We start from the raw sequence: 13075 nt of genomic DNA, 5'->3' as shown, positions 1-13075 counted from the left end.
CTGTGTCTGCTGCTATCCAGTCCGTATCTGCTGTTATCCGGACAGTGTCTGCTGCTGTCCAGTCTGTGTCTGCTGTTATCCAGTCTGTGACTGCTGCTGTCCGGTCTGTGTCTGCTGCTGTCCAGTCTGTGTCTGCTGCTATCCAGTCTGTGTCAGCTGATATCCAGTCCGTGTCTGCTGTTATCCGGACAGTGTCTGCTGCTGTCCAGTCTGTGTCTGCTGTTATCCAGTCTGTGTCTGCTGCTATCCAGTCTGTGTCTGCTGTTATCCAGTCTGTTTCTGCTGTTATCCAGTCTGTGTCTGCTGCTATCCAGTCTGTGTCTGCTGTTATCCAGTCTGTTTCTGCTGTTATCCAGTCTGTGTCTGCTGTTATCCAGTCCGTGTCTGCTGCTATCCAGTCTGTGTCTGCTGTTATCCAGTCTGTGTCTGCTGTTATCCAGTCTGTGTCTGCTGTTATCCAGTCTGTGTCTGCTGTTATCCAGTCTGTGTCTGCTGCTATCCTGTCCGTGTATGCTGCTATCTAGTCCGTGTCTGCTGTTCTCCAGTCCGTGTCTGCTGCTTTCCAGTCCGTGTCTGCTGTTATCCAGTCCGTGTCTGCTGCTATCAGTCTCTGTCTGCTGTTATCCAGTCCGCGTCTGCTGCTATCCAGTCTGTGTCTGCTGTTATCCAGTCTGTGTCTGCTGTTATCCAGTCTGTGTCTGCTGTTATCCAGTCTGTGTCTGCTGCTATCCAGTCTGTGTCTGCTGTTATCCAGTCCGTGTCTGCTGTTATCCAGTCTGTGTCTGCTGCTATCCAGTCTGTGTCTGCTGTTATCCAGTCTGTTTCTGCTGTTATCCAGTCTGTGTCTGCTGTTATCCAGTTCGTGTCTGCTGCTATCCAGTCTGTGTCTGCTGTTATCCAGTCTGTGTCTTCTGTTATCCAGTCTGTGTCTGCTGTTATCCAGTCTGTGTCTGCTGCTATCCTGTCCGTGTATGCTGCTATCTAGTCCGTGTCTGCTGTTCTCCAGTCCGTGTCTGCTGCTTTCCAGTCCGTGTCTGCTGTTATCCAGTCTGTGTCTGCTGCTATCCTGTCCGTGTCTGCTGTTATCCAGTCTGTGTCTGCTGCTATCCTGTCCGTGTCTGCTGTTATCCAGTCTGTGTCTGCTGCTATCCAGTCTGTGTCTGCTGCTATCTAGTCCGTGTCTGCTGTTCTCCAGTCCGTGTCTGCTGTTATCCAGTCTGTGTCTGCTGTTATCCAGTCTGTGTCTGCTGTTATCCAGTCTGTGTCTGCTGTTATCCAGTCCGTGTCTGCTGTCCAGTCTCTCTGTTGCTGTCCAGTCCGTGTCTGCTGCTATCCTGTCCGTGTCTGCTGCTGTCCAGTCTGTGTCTGCTGCTATCCAGTCCGCGTCTGCTGTTATCCAGTCCGTGTCTGTTGTTATCCAGTCTGTGTCTGCTGTTATCCAGTCTGTGTCTGCTGTTATCCAGTCTGTCTGCTGCTATTCAGTCCGTGGCTACTGTTATCCGGACTGTGTCTGCTGCTATCCAGTCTGTGTCTGCTGCTATCCAGTCTGTGTCTGCTGTTATCCAGTCTGTGTCTGCTGTTAACCAGTCTGTGCCTGCTGTTGTCCAGTCTGTGTCTGCTGTTGTCCAGTCTGTGTCTGCTGTTAGCCAGTCTGTGTCTGCTGTTATCCAATCTGTGTCGTGTCTGCTGCTGTCCAGTCTGTGTCTGCTGCTATCCAGTCCGTGTCTGCTGTTATCCGGACAGTGTCTGCTGCTGTCCAGTCTGTGTCTGCTGTTATCCAGTCTGTGTCTGCTGTTAACCAGTCTGTGCCTGCTGTTGTCCAGTCTGTGTCTGCTGTTGTCCAGTCTGTGTCTGCTGTTGTCCAGTCTGTGTCTGCTGTTAGCCAGTCTGTGTCTGCTGTTATCCAGTCTGTGTCGTGTCTGCTGCTGTCCAGTCTGTGTCTGCTGCTATCCAGTCTGTGTCTGCTGCTATCCAGTCTGTGTCTGCTGTTATCCAGTCTGTCTGCTGCTATCCAGTCCGTGTCTGCTGTTATCCGGACAGTGTCTGCTGATATCCAGTCTGTGTCTGCTGTTATCCAGTCTGTGTCTGCTGCTGTCCAGTCTGTGTCTGCTGTTATCCAGTCTGTGTCTGCTGCTGTCCGGTCTGTGTCTTCTGCTGTCCAGTCTGTGTCTGCTGCTATCCAGTCTGTGTCAGCAGATATCCAGTCCGTGTCTGCTATTATCCGGACAGTGTCTGCTGCTGTCCAGTCTGTGTCTGCTGTTATCCAGTCTGTGTCTGCTGTTATCCAGTCTGTCTGCTGTTATCCAGTCCGTGTCTGCTGCTATCCAGTCTGTGTCTGCTGTTGTCCAGTCTGTTTCTGCTGTTATCCAGTCTGTGTCTGCTGTTATCCAGTCTGTGTCTGCTGTTATCCAGTCTGTGTCTGCTGTTATCCAGTCTGTGTCTGCTGTTATCCAGTCTGTGTCTGCTGTTATCCAGTCTGTGTCTGCTATCATCCAGTCTGTGTCTGCTGTTATCCAGTCTGTGTCTGCTGCTATCCAGTCCGTGTCTGCTGCTTTCCAGTCCGTGTCTGCTGTTATCCAGTCCGTGTCTGCTGCTATCAGTCTGTGTCTGCTGTTATCCAGTCTGTGTCGGCTGTTATCCAGTCTGCTGTCCAGTCTGTCTGCTGCTATCCAGTCTGTTTCTGCTGTTATCCAGTCTGTGTCTGCTGCTCTCCAGTCTGTCTACTGCTATCCTGTCCGTGTCAGCTGCTATCCAGTCTCCCTGCTCCTATCCAGTCCGTGTCTGCTGCTTTCCAGTCCGTGTCTGCTGCTATCCAGTCCGTGTCTTCTGTTATCCAGTCTGTGTCTGCTGCTATCCAGTCTGTTTCTGCTGCTATCCAGTCTCTCTGCTACTATCCAGTCCGTGTCTGCTGTTATCCAGTCCGTGTGTGCTGTTATCCAGTCCGCGTCTGCTGTTATCCAGTCAGTGTCTGCTGTTATCCAGTCTGTGTCTGCTGCTATCCAGTCCGCGTCTACTGTTATCCAGCCCGAGTCTGCTGTTATCCAGTCTGTGTCTGCTGTTATCCAGTCTGTGTCTGCTGCTATCCAGTCCGCGTCTGCTGTTACCCAGTCCGTGTCTGTTGTTATCCAGTCTGTGTCTGCTGCTATCCAGTCCATGTCCGCTGTTATCCAGTCTGTGTCTGCTGCTATCGAGTCAGTGTCTGCTGTTTTGCAGTCCGTGTCTGCTGTTATCCAGTCTGTGTCTGCTGTTATCCAGCCAGTGTCTGCTGTTATCCAGTCCGTGTCTGCTGTTATCCAGTCTGTGTCTGCTGTTATCCAGTCTGTCTGCTGTTATCCAGTCCGTGTCTGCTGTTATCCAGTCCGTGTCTGCTGTTATGCAGTCCGTGTCTGCTGCTATCCAGTCTGTGTCTGCTGTTATCCAGTCCGTGTCTGCTGTTATCCAGTCCGTGTCTGCTGCTATCCAGTCTGTGTCTGCTGCTATCCAGTCCGTGCCTGCTGTTATCCAGTCCGTGTCTGCTGCTATCCAGTCTGTGTCTGCTGCTATCCAGTCCGTATCTGCTGTTGTCCAGTCTGTGTCTGCTGGTATCCAGTCCGTGTCTGCTGTTATCCAGTCTGTGTCTCCTGTTATCCAGTCTGTGTCTGCTGGTATCCAGTCCCAGTCTGCTGCTATCCAGTCCGTATCTGCTGTTGTCCAGTCTGTGTCTACTGGTATCCAGTCCGTGTCTGCTGTTATCCAGTCTGTGTCTCCTGTTATCCAGTCTGTGTCTGCTGTTATCCAGTCCGTGTCTGCTGTTATCCAGTCTGTGTCTGCTGGTATCCAGTCCCAGTCTGCTGTTATCCAGTCTGTGTCTGCTGCTCTCCAGTCCCTGTCTGCTGTTATCCAGTCCCTGGCTGCTGTTATCCAGTCTGTGTCTGCTGTTATCCAGTCTGTCTGCTGTTTTTCCAGTCCGTGTCTGCTGTTATCCAGTCTGTGTCTGCTGTTTTTCTAGTCCGTGTCTGCTGCTATCCAGTCCCTGTCTGCTGTTATCCAGTCCCTGTCTGCTGCACTCCAGTCCCTTAACTGCTGTTATCCAGTCGGTGTCTGCTGTTATCCAGTCTGTCTGCTGCTATCCAGTCTGTGTCTGCTGTTATCCAGTCCGTGTCTGCTGTTATCCAGTCCGTGTCTGCTGCTATCCAGTCCGTGTCTGCTGCTATTCAGTCTGTGTCTGCTTCTATCCAGTCCGTGTCTGCTGTTATCCAGTCTGTGTCTGCTGTTACCCAGTCCGTGTCTGCTGCTTTCCAGTCCGCGTCTGCTGTTATCCAGTCCGTGTCTGCTGTTATCCAGTCCGTGTCTGCTGCTATCCAGTCCCTGTCTGCTGTTATCCAGTCGGTGTCAGCTGCTATCCAGTCTGTGTCTGCTGCTATCCAGTCTGGATCTGCTGTTATACAGTCTGTCTGCTGTCCAGTCTGTGTCTGCTGTTATCCAGTCTGTGTCTGCTGCTGTCCAGGTTGTTTCTTCTGTTATCTAGTCTGTGTCTGCTGCTATCCAGTCCGTGCCTGCTGTTATCCAGTCTGTGTCTGCTGCGATCCAGTCTGTGTCTGCTGTTATCCAGTCTGTGTCTGCTGCTTTCCAGTCCTTGTCTGCTGTTATCCTGCCCGTGTGTGCTGTTATCCTGTCCGTGTCTGCTGTTATCCTGCACGTCTCTGCTGTTATCCTGTCCGTGTCTGCTGTTATCCAGTCTGTGTCTGCTGCTTTCCAGTCCGTGTCAGCTGTTATCCAGTCCGTGTCTGCTGTTATCCAGTCTGTGTCTGCTGCTATCCAGTCTGTGTCTGCTGCTATACAGTCTTTGTCTCCTGCTGTCCAGTCCGTGTCAGCTGTTATCCAGTCCGTGTCTGCTGTTATCCAGTCTGTGTCTGCTGCTATCCAGTCTGTGTCTGCTGCTATACAGTCTTTGTCTCCTGCTGTCCAGTCCTTGTCTGCAGTTATCCAGTCATGTCTGCTGTTATCCAATCCGTGTCTGCTGCTGTCCAGTCTGTGTCTGCTGCTGTCCAGTCTGTGTCTGCTGCTATCCAGTCTGTGTCTGCTGTGATCCAGTCATTGTCTGCTGTTATCCAGTCTGTGTCTGCTGTTAGCCAATCCGTGTCTGCTGCTTTCCAGTCCGTGTCTGCTGTTATCCAGTCCGTGTCTGCTGCTATCAGTCTGTGTCTGCTGTTATCCAGTCTGCTGTCCAGTCTGTCTGCTGCTATCCAGTCTGTTTCTGCTGTTATCCAGTCTGTGTCTGCTGCTCTCCAGTCTGTCTACTGCTATCCTGTCCGTGTCAGCTGCTATCCAGTCTCCCTGCTCCTATCCAGTCCGTGTCTGCTGCTTTCCAGTCCGTGTCTGCTGCTATCCAGTCCGTGTCTTCTGTTATCCAGTCTGTGTCTGCTGCTATCCAGTCTGTTTCTGCTGTTATCCAGTCTGTGTCTGCTGCTCTCCAGTCTGTCTACTGCTATCCTGTCCGTGTCAGCTGCTATCCAGTCTCCCTGCTCCTATCCAGTCCGTGTCTGCTGCTTTCCAGTCCGTGTCTGCTGCTATCCAGTCCGTGTCTTCTGTTATCCAGTCTGTGTCTGCTGCTATCCAGTCTGTTTCTGCTGCTATCCAGTCTCTCTGCTGCTATCCAGTCTGTTTCTGCTGCTATCCAGTGTCTCTGCTGCTATCCAGTCCGTGTCTGCTGTTATCCAGTCTGTGTCTGCTGTTATCCAGTCTGTGTCTGCTGTTATCCAGCCAGTGTCTGCTGATATCCAGTCTGTGTCTGCTGTTATCCAGTCCGTGTCTGCTGTTATCCAGACAGTGTATGCTGCTGTCCAGTCTGTGTCTGCTGTTATTCAGTCTGTGTCTGCTGTTGTCCAGTCTGTGTCTGCTGTTATCCAGTCTGCGTCTGCTGTTATCCAGGCTGCGTCTGCTGTTATCTAGTCTGTGTCTGCTGTTATCCAGTTTGTGTCTGCTGTTATCCAGTCTGTGTCTGCTGTTATCCAGTCTGTGTCTGCTGCTATCCTGTCCGTGTATGCTGCTATCTAGTCCGTGTCTGCTGTTATCCAGTCCGTGTCTGCTGCTTTCCAGTCCGTGTATGCTGCTATCAGTCTGTGTCTGCTGTTATCCAGTCTGTGTCTGCTGTTATCCAGTCTGTGTCTGCTGCTATCAGTCTGTGTCTGCTGTTATCCAGTCTGTGTCGGCTGTTATCCAGTCTGTCTGCTGCTATCCAGTTTGTGTCTGCTGCTATCCAGTCCGCGTCTGCTGTTATCCAGTCCGTGTCTGTTGTTATCCAGTCTGTCTGCTGCTATCCAGTCCGTGGCTGCTGTTATCCGGACTGTGTCTGCTGCTATCCAGTCTGTGTCTGCTGCTATCCAGTCTGTGTCTGCTGTTATCCAGTCTGTGTCTGCTGTTAACCAGTCTGTGTCTGCTGTTGTCCAGTATGTGTCTGCTGTTAGCCAGTCTGTGTCTGCTGTTAATCAGTCTGTGTCGTGTCTGCTGCTCTCCAGTCTGTGTCTGCTGCTATCCAGTCCGTATCTGCTGTTATCCGGACAGTGTCTGCTGCTGTCCAGTCTGTGTCTGCTGTTATCCAGTCTGTGACTGCTGCTGTCCGGTCTGTGTCTGCTGCTGTCCAGTCTGTGTCTGCTGCTATCCAGTCTGTGTCAGCTGATATCCAGTCCGTGTCTGCTGTTATCCGGACAGTGTCTGCTGCTGTCCAGTCTGTGTCTGCTGTTATCCAGTCTGTGTCTGCTGCTATCCAGTCTGTGTCTGCTGTTATCCAGTCTGTTTCTGCTGTTATCCAGTCTGTGTCTGCTGCTATCCAGTCTGTGTCTGCTGTTATCCAGTCTGTTTCTGCTGTTATCCAGTCTGTGTCTGCTGTTATCCAGTCCGTGTCTGCTGCTATCCAGTCTGTGTCTGCTGTTATCCAGTCTGTGTCTGCTGTTATCCAGTCTGTGTCTGCTGTTATCCAGTCTGTGTCTGCTGTTATCCAGTCTGTGTCTGCTGCTATCCTGTCCGTGTATGCTGCTATCTAGTCCGTGTCTGCTGTTCTCCAGTCCGTGTCTGCTGCTTTCCAGTCCGTGTCTGCTGTTATCCAGTCCGTGTCTGCTGCTATCAGTCTCTGTCTGCTGTTATCCAGTCCGCGTCTGCTGCTATCCAGTCTGTGTCTGCTGTTATCCAGTCTGTGTCTGCTGTTATCCAGTCTGTGTCTGCTGTTATCCAGTCTGTGTCTGCTGCTATCCAGTCTGTGTCTGCTGTTATCCAGTCCGTGTCTGCTGTTATCCAGTCTGTGTCTGCTGCTATCCAGTCTGTGTCTGCTGTTATCCAGTCTGTTTCTGCTGTTATCCAGTCTGTGTCTGCTGTTATCCAGTTCGTGTCTGCTGCTATCCAGTCTGTGTCTGCTGTTATCCAGTCTGTGTCTGCTGTTATCCAGTCTGTGTCTGCTGTTATCCAGTCTGTGTCTGCTGCTATCCTGTCCGTGTATGCTGCTATCTAGTCCGTGTCTGCTGTTCTCCAGTCCGTGTCTGCTGCTTTCCAGTCCGTGTCTGCTGTTATCCAGTCTGTGTCTGCTGCTATCCTGTCCGTGTCTGCTGTTATCCAGTCTGTGTCTGCTGCTATCCTGTCCGTGTCTGCTGTTATCCAGTCTGTGTCTGCTGCTATCCAGTCTGTGTCTGCTGCTATCTAGTCCGTGTCTGCTGTTCTCCAGTCCGTGTCTGCTGTTATCCAGTCTGTGTCTGCTGTTATCCAGTCTGTGTCTGCTGTTATCCAGTCTGTGTCTGCTGTTATCCAGTCCGTGTCTGCTGTCCAGTCTCTCTGTTGCTGTCCAGTCCGTGTCTGCTGCTATCCTGTCCGTGTCTGCTGCTGTCCAGTCTGTGTCTGCTGCTATCCAGTCCGCGTCTGCTGTTATCCAGTCCGTGTCTGTTGTTATCCAGTCTGTGTCTGCTGTTATCCAGTCTGTGTCTGCTGTTATCCAGTCTGTCTGCTGCTATTCAGTCCGTGGCTACTGTTATCCGGACTGTGTCTGCTGCTATCCAGTCTGTGTCTGCTGCTATCCAGTCTGTGTCTGCTGTTATCCAGTCTGTGTCTGCTGTTAACCAGTCTGTGCCTGCTGTTGTCCAGTCTGTGTCTGCTGTTGTCCAGTCTGTGTCTGCTGTTAGCCAGTCTGTGTCTGCTGTTATCCAGTCTGTGTCGTGTCTGCTGCTGTCCAGTCTGTGTCTGCTGCTATCCAGTCCGTGTCTGCTGTTATCCGGACAGTGTCTGCTGCTGTCCAGTCTGTGTCTGCTGTTATCCAGTCTGTGTCTGCTGTTAACCAGTCTGTGCCTGCTGTTGTCCAGTCTGTGTCTGCTGTTGTCCAGTCTGTGTCTGCTGTTGTCCAGTCTGTGTCTGCTGTTAGCCAGTCTGTGTCTGCTGTTATCCAGTCTGTGTCGTGTCTGCTGCTGTCCAGTCTGTGTCTGCTGCTATCCAGTCTGTGTCTGCTGCTATCCAGTCTGTGTCTGCTGTTATCCAGTCTGTCTGCTGCTATCCAGTCCGTGTCTGCTGTTATCCGGACAGTGTCTGCTGATATCCAGTCTGTGTCTGCTGTTATCCAGTCTGTGTCTGCTGCTGTCCAGTCTGTGTCTGCTGTTATCCAGTCTGTGTCTGCTGCTGTCCGGTCTGTGTCTTCTGCTGTCCAGTCTGTGTCTGCTGCTATCCAGTCTGTGTCAGCAGATATCCAGTCCGTGTCTGCTATTATCCGGACAGTGTCTGCTGCTGTCCAGTCTGTGTCTGCTGTTATCCAGTCTGTGTCTGCTGTTATCCAGTCTGTCTGCTGTTATCCAGTCCGTGTCTGCTGCTATCCAGTCTGTGTCTGCTGTTGTCCAGTCTGTTTCTGCTGTTATCCAGTCTGTGTCTGCTGTTATCCAGTCTGTGTCTGCTGTTATCCAGTCTGTGTCTGCTGTTATCCAGTCTGTGTCTGCTGTTATCCAGTCTGTGTCTGCTGTTATCCAGTCTGTGTCTGCTATCATCCAGTCTGTGTCTGCTGTTATCCAGTCTGTGTCTGCTGCTATCCAGTCCGTGTCTGCTGCTTTCCAGTCCGTGTCTGCTGTTATCCAGTCCGTGTCTGCTGCTATCAGTCTGTGTCTGCTGTTATCCAGTCTGTGTCGGCTGTTATCCAGTCTGCTGTCCAGTCTGTCTGCTGCTATCCAGTCTGTTTCTGCTGTTATCCAGTCTGTGTCTGCTGCTCTCCAGTCTGTCTACTGCTATCCTGTCCGTGTCAGCTGCTATCCAGTCTCCCTGCTCCTATCCAGTCCGTGTCTGCTGCTTTCCAGTCCGTGTCTGCTGCTATCCAGTCCGTGTCTTCTGTTATCCAGTCTGTGTCTGCTGCTATCCAGTCTGTTTCTGCTGCTATCCAGTCTCTCTGCTACTATCCAGTCCGTGTCTGCTGTTATCCAGTCCGTGTGTGCTGTTATCCAGTCCGCGTCTGCTGTTATCCAGTCAGTGTCTGCTGTTATCCAGTCTGTGTCTGCTGCTATCCAGTCCGCGTCTACTGTTATCCAGCCCGAGTCTGCTGTTATCCAGTCTGTGTCTGCTGTTATCCAGTCTGTGTCTGCTGCTATCCAGTCCGCGTCTGCTGTTACCCAGTCCGTGTCTGTTGTTATCCAGTCTGTGTCTGCTGCTATCCAGTCCATGTCCGCTGTTATCCAGTCTGTGTCTGCTGCTATCGAGTCAGTGTCTGCTGTTTTGCAGTCCGTGTCTGCTGTTATCCAGTCTGTGTCTGCTGTTATCCAGCCAGTGTCTGCTGTTATCCAGTCCGTGTCTGCTGTTATCCAGTCTGTGTCTGCTGTTATCCAGTCTGTCTGCTGTTATCCAGTCCGTGTCTGCTGTTATCCAGTCCGTGTCTGCTGTTATGCAGTCCGTGTCTGCTGCTATCCAGTCTGTGTCTGCTGTTATCCAGTCCGTGTCTGCTGTTATCCAGTCCGTGTCTGCTGCTATCCAGTCTGTGTCTGCTGCTATCCAGTCCGTGCCTGCTGTTATCCAGTCCGTGTCTGCTGCTATCCAGTCTGTGTCTGCTGCTATCCAGTCCGTATCTGCTGTTGTCCAGTCTGTGTCTGCTGGTATCCAGTCCGTGTCTGCTGTTATCCAGTCTGTGTCTCCTGTTATCCAGTCTGTGTCTGCTGGTATCCAGTCCCAGTCTGCTGCTATCCAGTCCGTATCTGCTGTTGTCCAGTCTGTGTCTACTGGTATCCAGTCCGTGTCTGCTGTTATCCAGTCTGTGTCTCCTGTTATCCAGTCTGTGTCTGCTGTTATCCAGTCCGTGTCTGCTGTTATCCAGTCTGTGTCTGCTGGTATCCAGTCCCAGTCTGCTGTTATCCAGTCTGTGTCTGCTGCTCTCCAGTCCCTGTCTGCTGTTATCCAGTCCCTGGCTGCTGTTATCCAGTCTGTGTCTGCTGTTATCCAGTCTGTCTGCTGTTTTTCCAGTCCGTGTCTGCTGTTATCCAGTCTGTGTCTGCTGTTTTTCTAGTCCGTGTCTGCTGCTATCCAGTCCCTGTCTGCTGTTATCCAGTCCCTGTCTGCTGCACTCCAGTCCCTTAACTGCTGTTATCCAGTCGGTGTCTGCTGTTATCCAGTCTGTCTGCTGCTATCCAGTCTGTGTCTGCTGTTATCCAGTCCGTGTCTGCTGTTATCCAGTCCGTGTCTGCTGCTATCCAGTCCGTGTCTGCTGCTATTCAGTCTGTGTCTGCTTCTATCCAGTCCGTGTCTGCTGTTATCCAGTCTGTGTCTGCTGTTACCCAGTCCGTGTCTGCTGCTTTCCAGTCCGCGTCTGCTGTTATCCAGTCCGTGTCTGCTGTTATCCAGTCCGTGTCTGCTGCTATCCAGTCCCTGTCTGCTGTTATCCAGTCGGTGTCAGCTGCTATCCAGTCTGTGTCTGCTGCTATCCAGTCTGGATCTGCTGTTATACAGTCTGTCTGCTGTCCAGTCTGTGTCTGCTGTTATCCAGTCTGTGTCTGCTGCTGTCCAGGTTGTTTCTTCTGTTATCTAGTCTGTGTCTGCTGCTATCCAGTCCGTGCCTGCTGTTATCCAGTCTGTGTCTGCTGCGATCCAGTCTGTGTCTGCTGTTATCCAGTCTGTGTCTGCTGCTTTCCAGTCCTTGTCTGCTGTTATCCTGCCCGTGTGTGCTGTTATCCTGTCCGTGTCTGCTGTTATCCTGCACGTCTCTGCTGTTATCCTGCCCGTGTCTGCTGTTATCCAGTCTGTGTCTGCTGCTTTCCAGTCCGTGTCAGCTGTTATCCAGTCCGTGTCTGCTGTTATCCAGTCTGTGTCTGCTGCTATCCAGTCTGTGTCTGCTGCTATACAGTCTTTGTCTCCTGCTGTCCAGTCCGTGTCAGCTGTTATCCAGTCCGTGTCTGCTGTTATCCAGTCTGTGTCTGCTGCTATCCAGTCTGTGTCTGCTGCTATACAGTCTTTGTCTCCTGCTGTCCAGTCCTTGTCTGCAGTTATCCAGTCATGTCTGCTGTTATCCAATCCGTGTCTGCTGCTGTCCAGTCTGTGTCTGCTGCTGTCCAGTCTGTGTCTGCTGCTATCCAGTCTGTGTCTGCTGTGATCCAGTCATTGTCTGCTGTTATCCAGTCTGTGTCTGCTGTTAGCCAATCCGTGTCTGCTGCTTTCCAGTCCGTGTCTGCTGTTATCCAGTCCGTGTCTGCTGCTATCAGTCTGTGTCTGCTGTTATCCAGTCTGCTGTCCAGTCTGTCTGCTGCTATCCAGTCTGTTTCTGCTGTTATCCAGTCTGTGTCTGCTGCTCTCCAGTCTGTCTACTGCTATCCTGTCCGTGTCAGCTGCTATCCAGTCTCCCTGCTCCTATCCAGTCCGTGTCTGCTGCTTTCCAGTCCGTGTCTGCTGCTATCCAGTCCGTGTCTTCTGTTATCCAGTCTGTGTCTGCTGCTATCCAGTCTGTTTCTGCTGTTATCCAGTCTGTGTCTGCTGCTCTCCAGTCTGTCTACTGCTATCCTGTCCGTGTCAGCTGCTATCCAGTCTCCCTGCTCCTATCCAGTCCGTGTCTGCTGCTTTCCAGTCCGTGTCTGCTGCTATCCAGTCCGTGTCTTCTGTTATCCAGTCTGTGTCTGCTGCTATCCAGTCTGTTTCTGCTGCTATCCAGTCTCTCTGCTGCTATCCAGTCTGTTTCTGCTGCTATCCAGTGTCTCTGCTGCTATCCAGTCCGTGTCTGCTGTTATCCAGTCTGTGTCTGCTGTTATCCAGTCTGTGTCTGCTGTTATCCAGTCTGTGTCTGCTGTTATCCAGTCCGTGTGTGCTGTTATCCAGTCTGTGTCTGCTGCTATCCAGTCCGCGTCTGCTGTTATCCAGTCAGTGTCTGCTGTTATCCAGTCTGTGTCTGCTGCTATCCAGTCCGCGTCTACTGTTATCCAGCCCGAGTCTGCTGTTATCCAGTCTGTGTCTGCTGTTATCCAGTCTGTGTCTGCTGCTATCCAGTCCGCGTCTGCTGTTACCCAGTCCGTGTCTGTTGTTATCCAGTCTGTGTCTGCTGCAATCCAGTCCATGTCCGCTGTTATCCAGTCTGTGTCTGCTGCTATCGAGTCAGTGTCTGCTGTTTTGCAGTCCGTGTCTGCTGTTATCCAGTCTGTGTCTGCTGTTATCCAGCCAGTGTCTGCTGTTATCCAGTCCGTGTCTGCTGTTATCCAGTCTGTGTCTGCTGTTATCCAGTCTGTCTGCTGTTATCCAGTCCGTGTCTGCTGTTATCCAGTCCGTGTCTGCTGCTATGCAGTCCGTGTCTGCTGCTATCCAGTCTGTGTCTGCTGTTATCCAGTCCGTGTCTGCTGTTATCCAGTCCGTGTCTGCTGCTATCCAGTCTGTGTCTGCTGCTATCCAGTCCGTGCCTGCTGTTATCCAGTCCGTGTCTGCTGCTATCCAGTCTGTGTCTGCTGCTATCCAGTCCGTATCTGCTGTTGTCCAGTCTGTGTCTGCTGGTATCCAGTCCGTGTCTGCTGTTATCCAGTCTGTGTCTCCTGTTATCCAGTCTGTGTCTGCTGGTATCCAGTCCCAGTCTGCTGCTATCCAGTCCGTATCTGCTGTTGTCCAGTCTGTGTCTGCTGGTATC

At 51.7% G+C, this 13075-nt stretch overlaps 1 protein-coding gene across 1 annotated transcript in view; it reads right to left on the bottom strand.

The window, feature by feature from the left end:
• LOC140411489 (uncharacterized) overlaps positions 1-13075 on the bottom strand; it is a 141493-nt gene that overhangs the window by 55920 nt on the left and 72498 nt on the right. The gene's annotated exons all lie outside the window — the stretch shown is intronic.

This window comes from Scyliorhinus torazame, chromosome 4 (assembly GCF_047496885.1).
Source record: "Scyliorhinus torazame isolate Kashiwa2021f chromosome 4, sScyTor2.1, whole genome shotgun sequence".
Lineage (NCBI taxonomy): Eukaryota > Metazoa > Chordata > Chondrichthyes > Carcharhiniformes > Scyliorhinidae > Scyliorhinus > Scyliorhinus torazame.
The sequence above is the reverse complement of the archived record's forward strand: the minus strand, read 5'-3'. Positions and strand labels throughout refer to the sequence as shown.